The sequence below is a fragment of the Dipteris shenzhenensis genome, chromosome 22 (genome assembly GCF_047967505.1).
Source record: "Dipteris shenzhenensis isolate YYH24624 ecotype China chromosome 22, Dip_SZ_1.0, whole genome shotgun sequence".
Lineage (NCBI taxonomy): Eukaryota > Viridiplantae > Streptophyta > Polypodiopsida > Gleicheniales > Dipteridaceae > Dipteris > Dipteris shenzhenensis.
Genome location: NC_141617.1, coordinates 18,713,824 through 18,722,788, shown reverse-complemented (window position 1 = coordinate 18,722,788; position 8,965 = coordinate 18,713,824).

Genomic DNA, 8,965 nt, shown 5'->3' with positions numbered 1-8,965 from the left:
TTGTCAAATGGAGTAATAGGGGAGTAATAGTGTATATAAGGGAATGATTAGACCAATACATGTAGTTTGTACCATGCAGTGTTTTTGTTGTGATTACGTTTGCCCAAATATGGTTAATGGTCGAGTTCACCATGTATTGTTGTTGATGTATGCATGATTTGCGTCATGTTTTTTTTTGTATTATTTGTTTTATTTCTATTGTTGCTAGCTAGTCATTATTGTAATTGATATTGAAGTCTCTAAAAGTGTAAATTGGAGTTTATTCTTCAATGTTGGACAATAGCATATGTAGAGATTCCAATAAGCATGTTTCCTTCTTTCTTGGTGGCTTATATACATTAATTATGGCTATATGTTATCCCTTTTGTGTTTGAAACACGGTAAGGAAGTATTGTGCTCCATACTGAAAGAAATATCTTTGTTTCTTAAGTCTTAAATTATTTTTGTAGCAACTCGCAATGCCGAGTCCTTCATTATTTTGAACATGTTTAAAACCTAAATGTCTATGTTAGTTTGTTTTGTAGTATGTGTTTCTTGTATGCACGATATCGTAGCGGCCCTTATGCTTTTGCATGAAATTATGTCTTCTTTCAACTTTGTGTGGTGAAAATGATCTTGTGTTCAAGGATTGTATGTTCATTTCTTCTTCTCATTGTGCTTTAAGGTTATAATGTTGCAGGTGCCACAGTGCACTTGATTTGAGTCATTGGATTTCATTCAAGACGAGGTTGCCTGCTTTGCCTTTAACAGAAGCAAGCTTTTTGGGTTTATCCGACATCATTTTGCTTTTGAGGAAAATTTGCTAGTTAAGTATAACTCGTACTTATAAGGCCTATGATGCAACTTACCCAACTTGCATTTGGGTAGACCTTACTGTCAATCGCACTTGTGATACCATAACCCTTGTCGTGCCCCATGTGAACGTGTGACAACTAAAATATTACTTGGAGATTGATTCTTTTTACTATATAGAGGGCGCCTCAGTTGTTACCAAGGCATCTGGGGAGGGAGGTAGTGATCAATTACTCATTTTAGGTGAATGCAACAACCACAATTATCAAGGGAGGTAGTGACCAATTACTCATTCTAGGTGAATGCAACAACCACAATTATTAAGGGTGAGCCATTTGATGGGTGCATAGCTTTTTCTTCCTAAGATGACCAATCGATGCTATGTGCCTTGAGTTGATTCAATGATCAAGTCCAATAGGGGTAGTTTCTCTATAACAATGGGGACTATTGAGCTTGTTATCATCATGGTATAGTGACAGTAGCACAATAGACTAGCTCAATATTGTAGACGGTCCATGGAATGACGATAGGGAAGTGGTACTCTCCATGGAATGAGGATAGCCAGATAGTGGTACTCTCCATTGCACTGAAGCACTCTCATTTGATTAAGTAAAGTCTCTAGTCTTGCACTTTCTCCCTGTTGACATCATTTGTATGCTACATCTTTCACTTGTAAGTGAATGCAAGATTATCCAGGTGCGGTTAATTAATTCACGGAGATGGATTCTTATGTATGCACTAAAGAATGTCTCTTATGTGCATGCACATAACACATTAGGAGTGTTGAATTCACCATATTGGCTGACATTCAGAAGGATAGCAAGCAGGAAGAGTTAAAGCAGGCATTCATCATCGAAGTCTCCGAACTTGGATATGGATGCAAGATGAGCAAGATCACTATTTTAACCTTCTTACAGAACAACTTCCAACTCTAACCGTGCTTTGAATTCTATAGTAAAGGTACATGGTATGTTATACTTCATCAACTTGAACATGCAGTTGATAGATTACCAGTGCAACTTGCTACTGTGGAGGAACCCAAGTGAATCAAGATCCATCACACCCATTTCGCTATACATGCGACCAAGTGCAGGAGATTGTGCAAGTTCCTTCTCTAAGAGGCCGTATTTTTTCACATCATGGTACGTAGTTATATGTGCATTTCAGAGGCACCCAAGTTGATAGCTTTCTATGTTTGAAGGCACCCTTTCTCAATCTTCATGATGATAGCATGATGTAGCTCGTTCCATGATGCTGGACTTGAAACTGATTCAAAGCTTCAAAATGAATAGCTCAGGGCATGTCATAGCATTTGATGCAGAGTGACTACCATGCAGTGGATGTATTGCAAGCACTATTTCTCCTTTGTTTAACTTCAATAAGTGCCTTTCTAGTTTTGTTATCCTCGCATGGTCTTGAGTTGAATAAAGATGAATGCTCGATGTTCCTCTTTTGCAAATACTTCGTCATGGTTCTCTTGAATTCCTCCTATATTTTGAAAGAGCAATTGTAACTTTGTCATTGTCATGTGGTACATCATGCCTCTCTTAAGATCTTCCTATTTTAAGGGCAATACTAGCTTCATTATTTTGGTTCCCTTATCTGATTCCTTTCTCACTATTAAAACTTCTATTGTATCATTGTGCTTTCGGGTTGCAAGCCAAAATAAGTGATGTGATTGCTTTCTCACCATTAAAACTTCTATTAGATCATTTGTGCTTATGGGTTGCAAGATGAAATGAGTTATGTATCTTATGTTCTAGAAAAACAAAAGTCAAATTCTTTTTTGTTCATTGCAAGGTAGAATGAGTGATGTGATGGGGCACAATTTAAGGGCGAATTTTTCATTTGCTGGGCCTGAATAGGTCATAGTCTCTAGTATTTTCTATAGGGTACAATGAGTCATGTCATGGGGACTGCTTTTATGGCTATAATTTTTTATTTTTGGGGTGGAATATGTGAGATTCTCTCAAAAGATTCTTCTATGGTTGGTGCATGACAAAGATAAGTCAAGTGATGGGACTAAATCTATTAGGGCAAATTTTTGCTTTGTTGGGGCTAAATATGCTAGGGGGGTTCACCTCTAAAACATTTAGTGTACCACATGTTTAGTGTACCACGTGCATTCAAAAGGAGGGGTAGTTTAATCCCAAATTTGGAAAAATTTAGTAGGATTACAATTTAAAGGGATATGGGTAGTGGTTCCTAGAACTAAGAAGAAACCCACTGCCAAGTCATCTCAAGAGTCCCCAGAGAAGTTCACCACATGGGAAAGGAAGAATGAGTGTGCTCTTGGGAGTATGGGAGGTGCATTAGGGTTGAAATATAACCATCATATTGATCTTACAAAAAAAGTTTGTGACAATGGGGTAGGATTTGAAATGCTTTTTGGTGCACTTAAAGAACTCGAAGGCTCTTCTCAAACAAGAATTCTTTGTCTTGGAGATGAAACACAATGATATGCTTGGAGGGCATCTAAACAAGATCAAGGACATCATGCATCAACTTGAGGATCTTGGAGTCCACATAGAAGATGATGATGCAAAGGCAGTTCTTGTTTCAAGTCTCCTCTTGACTGAAATTTTGTGGGCAAATGCCAATATACGTTTGGAAGAAATGTCTGCGATGCTCTTGGATGAAAAACAAAGGAAAACTCAGGTCGATGAAGTAAGGGCTTATGCATGCAAAAGCTCGAAGAGCAAGAAACAAGTCCAGTGTGGATACTATGGGAAACTAGGGCACAAGGAAGACTACTGCCTCAAAAAAAGAGATGACACAAAAAACTGAACAAATAAAATGCAAAGAACAAAGAATTTGCTCATATAGTGGTCATAGAAGAGTTTGCAAGGATGTGTGTCGATGACGATGACACCGACTATGGATATGCATTCTAGGCAAGCATGTTGAGCTAGCACTCTAACAATAAATAAACTAGAATAAAACAAGTTTGTATTGCCAAAAATACACCATAGGGTTGACACCATAGACTCACCAATGATCTAGCATATGTAACATCTGGAATTTGAAAAGTCCCTCTCATGGAAACTCCCTAGTATGCCTGCACATGGTGCCTGACATTGATGTTGAATTTGTCACTTGCAATGTACAAACTCTAGTTAAGCCACTTCAAGCTCTCGAGCATTATCCCTTCATCTGATGAGGTCCCACTTATCCTACCCATGTACTCACATCCAAAAGCATGCCAAAGATCAAAATCAAAACCCAGAAAGAGAAAAAATTAGACCAACTATGAAAAAACCCTGTTTGCATTAGTAAATCCATTGGTATCTTTGTTGGTATTTGCAGTTTTTGATGGAAATATCGAGGGTAACACACTATTCAAAATTTTTGGACTTGTGTAAAGTCCAATTTGAGAAATGGACTAAAAAACAATCCAAAATTTTTGAATATACTAGTAATGTTGTTTTTTGAACTAGATTTGACAACTCAAAACAAAAGATTTGATGATTAAGTACTAAGAACATCAACGCATAACCAAATCTCTTACAAAGGTGGTCTACATAAACATCTTCATAACTTCTTGTGATTTGAGCTACTATCACCTAAGAACATCAATAGATAACCAATAATAGATGACCAATTCTCTTAGAAAGGTGGTGTAAATAAACACCTTTATGTATAAGTGGTGTGCACACACCTTTATGAACATTTCTTTTAGAAAGGTGGTGTACATAAACCCCTTAGAAAGGTAGTGTAGATAAATCCTTTTATGTGTAAGTGGTGTACATATACACCTCACTTGGTATTAAAAAACAGCCTTAACTATAAAAATACATTTGACATAAAGTTTAAAATACACCATTAAGTATAAAATGGACCTCATAAACAATCTTTATACACAATAATGAGAGTAAAGAAATAAAAAAAGTAGTAAACTTTTTATTAGATATTCGCTTTACATAGAAGTTCAAAACTTGTGATTACAAAGCCGTCAGCCATCATGTTACTCAGTACCAATGTCCTCAATGTCAAGCCCTTGACTACCAGGGTGCTGACTAATAGGCTGCTCTAAGACTGGAGTCTCAGTAGCAAGGTCCTCAATAGTTTGCTCTTCAGTTCCAAGCACCTGACTAGTAGGCTGCTCTAGAGTCTCATGACCAAGTTCTTGGTGAGTAGGCACCTGGCTACTAGGTTCCTGACTAGTAGGCTGCTTTGGAGTCTGTAAGATCATGGTTGAAGAACCATCTATGCCTCCTGGTAACTCCTCCTGGTCATGCTTTGCCTCATCCATACCTTCTTTGAGTAAGGCTTCCTTGCTTGATCCACTTGCATGTCCTTCCCCCAAGATCAAGGGTGCCTTCCTCACTTTTAGTTTCAAGGGAAGTGCTTCCACCTCTTTAGCCTTACCTTTTCCTCTGACGTGCTATACTACTACTTCTTACTGCCGCGAGCCTTCCCATATGATGAGTGGAACCTCCTTGACTCTAGTTGACAATTGATTACCCTTATTCTTTGTGCGGATTTCTTCTTGGCATAAGTCATCAGATGCAGAGCTTCCATCCTCATCATCACCTGAGCTAGAATCATCACCCTCAGACTCACTACCCTCGTCTTCGACATTTTTCTCACTACCCTCTTCTTTGACATTTTCCTCTTCAAAGAAGGTAGTGCAACTGTAATATGTGTCAAAGAACTCAATTTGATGGGGGGTATCAATGACATTTACATTTCTACCTTAGCGTAGCAATTTCTCAGCAACAAAACCCATTCAATACAATGCTACTTCCCACCCATCATTCAGTAAATTCTTTGTCATCTCTAGTATCACATCAGGATCCATCGGCTTTCTGTAATCCACCATTTCTGCATCAAGCTTAACCTTAATGTCCTCAAAGTAATGAAGCTCGAGAGTCCTTAAAGGAATTTTGATTAGATTGCCACCACCCCTGGATAAGAAGCACATCAAGAAAGGTTGCAAGACTTGAATGGCAATGCCTTCCAAGACAGTCATATGATTGTGTAGGACTATACCATGGTATACTTTTGAAAGTATATACCCAAATGCAGATGTCAAACTCACATACAAGGCATCCCTTTGTGATTCTGTCATGAAGAGGACCAATGTTGATCTTTTCTTATCTGCCATAGGACCTTCTATGATAAACTGCACAAGTCCAACTATCTGTGACACTGCAAGGTCTTGCAATTCATCTATGAAAAATATGCATGGCTTCTCCCAAGCATGACCGCTCATTGTTATGAAATGCTCTGTATCAATGCCATTGATGTGTGCAAATTTTGTATCATTCTCTAATAGCAGGATATCATAGGAGAAGCTGAATGAAGAACCATCATCTAAACCACCAATTGCTCTACCTTGGGCAGTGGACTGTAAGGCCTTTTTCTTGATGTCCATATATTCTGTCTCAACAACCTTTGGCATTTTAGCTCTTAGATCCTTTGTTGGTGTGGCATCTGCATCCATTAAAGCCAACCACTTTCTAGCCCATGTCTTATCAAGGAGTTGACCTAGGCTAAGTGCTTTTTTCTTATCCACATCAATTGACTTGCCAGCTAACTCATCATCAGATTTCAATAAAAATAATAGTGCCGAGAGAGTAGCCTCACTTTGAATCATTCGAGTGACCACTTCATCCAAGTTGCTATGCTTGCTCTTCTTTCCAAAGAAGCAATCACCACTTAGGATCTTCTTGCATACTTCTTCTGTTATTGCATCTGGAACAAACCTTAATGCTCTCCACCAAACAATAGACATCGGTTTCTTTATTTCTTTCCTTTGAGTTGCAGTGTGCTCTGGTGCCTCAAAGAATATATTCCCTGTTTTATATGCTTGGCAAACATCTGCCATGCTCTGAAACACTGAGTCCTCATGGAAGACAATGCAAGTAACATCCCTGTATCTTGCAATGGCGGTGTTCAAATCCTTTGCCTCAACCTTATTACTTGGTATGCCTTGCATATTCCTTACAATACCTTTCAAGCATCTATAGAACCGAGTCCTCTTTGCCATGTACTCAGATGTAGGTCTCCTGCCCTTCACTATTTGTGGCTTTCCACAGCCCATCCATAACTCCCTTGCCTTTATCAAGATCTCAGAAAGAGAAGAGCTTTTTTTCAACCTAAATGGAGCAGAATTTAGCCTTTCTGATTCTAGAATGTTCCTCGAGTCATCGTTAAATATGCATATATGACAAATGACTCGTTGAAACTTTTCCATCCACTCAATCTGTGGCAAGTTTCCTTTTCTTCCCTGATCAAGGGCGATCCTGCAAGCTTCACAAAAGTGTTGCCCATCAATGGGCTCAATCATGCATCTTTCCAAGAATCTATTCTTTGCCAACAATGTATCTAGACTTCTCGATGTCAGTGCCATATCGACTTTGGTACAAAGCCTCTCCACAAACAAAATACTCCTTCTAAAGTTCTCAAAAGCATCAAGAAAGTCCACGCGCTTTTGAAATGTGACATCCTCGTGACATCAGGCAATGTAGGATCATCTTCTTGAAGTCTCTTAAATGCCATAGGACGAAGAGTGATATTAGTGGCAATTGGAGTTCTTGTTTTCCTCGTATCTTCATACAATTTGTGTGCAAATGTCTTATCTAGCTTTCTTTGATTTGTGAACAATGAAGCTCGATCAATAAGCATTGTGGCCATGCTGAATTGTGAAAATCCCCAAATGTACCCCTTTTCCTCTGGAGGATGTAAGTCTGCCACACTTATAGAAAAGTCTTCAAGACTTGTATCTTCTTCTTGCGGATCCTCCTGTTCATCGCTATCCAATTTTTCGCCTGGTTTTAAATAACCTGCACTTGAACGATTTGCACGTGGAGTAGGAGTTATTTTTGCTCTCTTTCTGGGAATAGCTGTAGAACTTGAATCTGCTCCACGATCACTCCTTCTTGTTCCTGTAGTTGCAGCAGTCGATGATGTAGGTACAGTTGGAGATACTGTAGTTACTGCCACAGATATTGTAGTTACTCTTGTCGGAGTTACCGTAGTTATCGCCACAGATATTGGCGGTACAACTTGAGGGTTATATGTTATAGATGGCATACTTACTACTGTACTTACTGCTATTGAAGGTACAACACCACCACTTGGAAATGCATCCCACATTTTCTTCAATGCTTCTAAGGCACTAAGTAATTCTTGGGATCCCTCAATTGAATTTGGTAAGGGCTTCAAGAAGTGCTTGTGTGTAACTTGTAACTTGTAAACCACCTCGTCATTCTTTCCTTTGCACACAACTTCTATCAAATTGTTTTCTTTAATGTTGATGTTTGAGACCATGCCACCATTTCTTATTGCCTCTGGAGAATATTTCACGCTTGACACATTCTCTGTAGTGATCACCAAAAAATACTTTGATTTGTGCTCCATAAAATACCAAGCATGTTCAAGGTATTTGAAAGATACCTTGGAACCAAAATTGGAAGCCATAGTTTTCTGAAAAACAATCAAAAATAAAAAATGAGAATTACAATGATTTTCAAACTCAAAATATTAAATAAATTTCTAATTAAATATTATTTTAAGTTTTGTTTATTTTTAATTTTTAAAATAAAATAAATTTATTTATTTTTTTCATCTCTTTTTTAATTATTTTATTTTAATTGATTTATTTATTTTTATATCTAAATTTTAATTTAATTTTTTTAAATTTTTTTAAGTTTTATTTATTTTAACTTTTTTTATTTTTTAAAAATAAATTAAGTTAATTAATTTTTTTTGTCTTTTTTTTTCTTCTTTAAATTAAATTAAATTATTTTTTTTGTCTTTAAAAATAAAATAAAAATTTAAAGCCTTTGGGGGCTTAGGGTAGGGGAGGGATTAACCCCCAACCTGTTGCGTGCGCAATAGGTTGGGGCCTCCCCCATCTCGCCTCTTCCTTCCTCTTTCTTTGCCTCCTCCTCCCGTCTGCCTCTTCCTTCCGCTTTGTTTGCCTCCTCCTCCCGTCTACGCCCTCCCGTCGACCCCCTCCCCTCCCCTCCCTCCCGCCTGCGCCCTCCCCACCCTCTCGCCTCCTTGCCTGCCTCCTCTCCCTCCTCCCTCCTACCTCCCCGCCTACCTCCTCTCCTCCTCCCTCTCGCCTCCCCGCCTGCCTCCTCCCTCCCAACTGCCCTCTCCTCTCCCTCCTCCCTCCCCTCCCATCCTCCTCACCGCTCCCCGCCTTAAAAAAGAGGGAGGA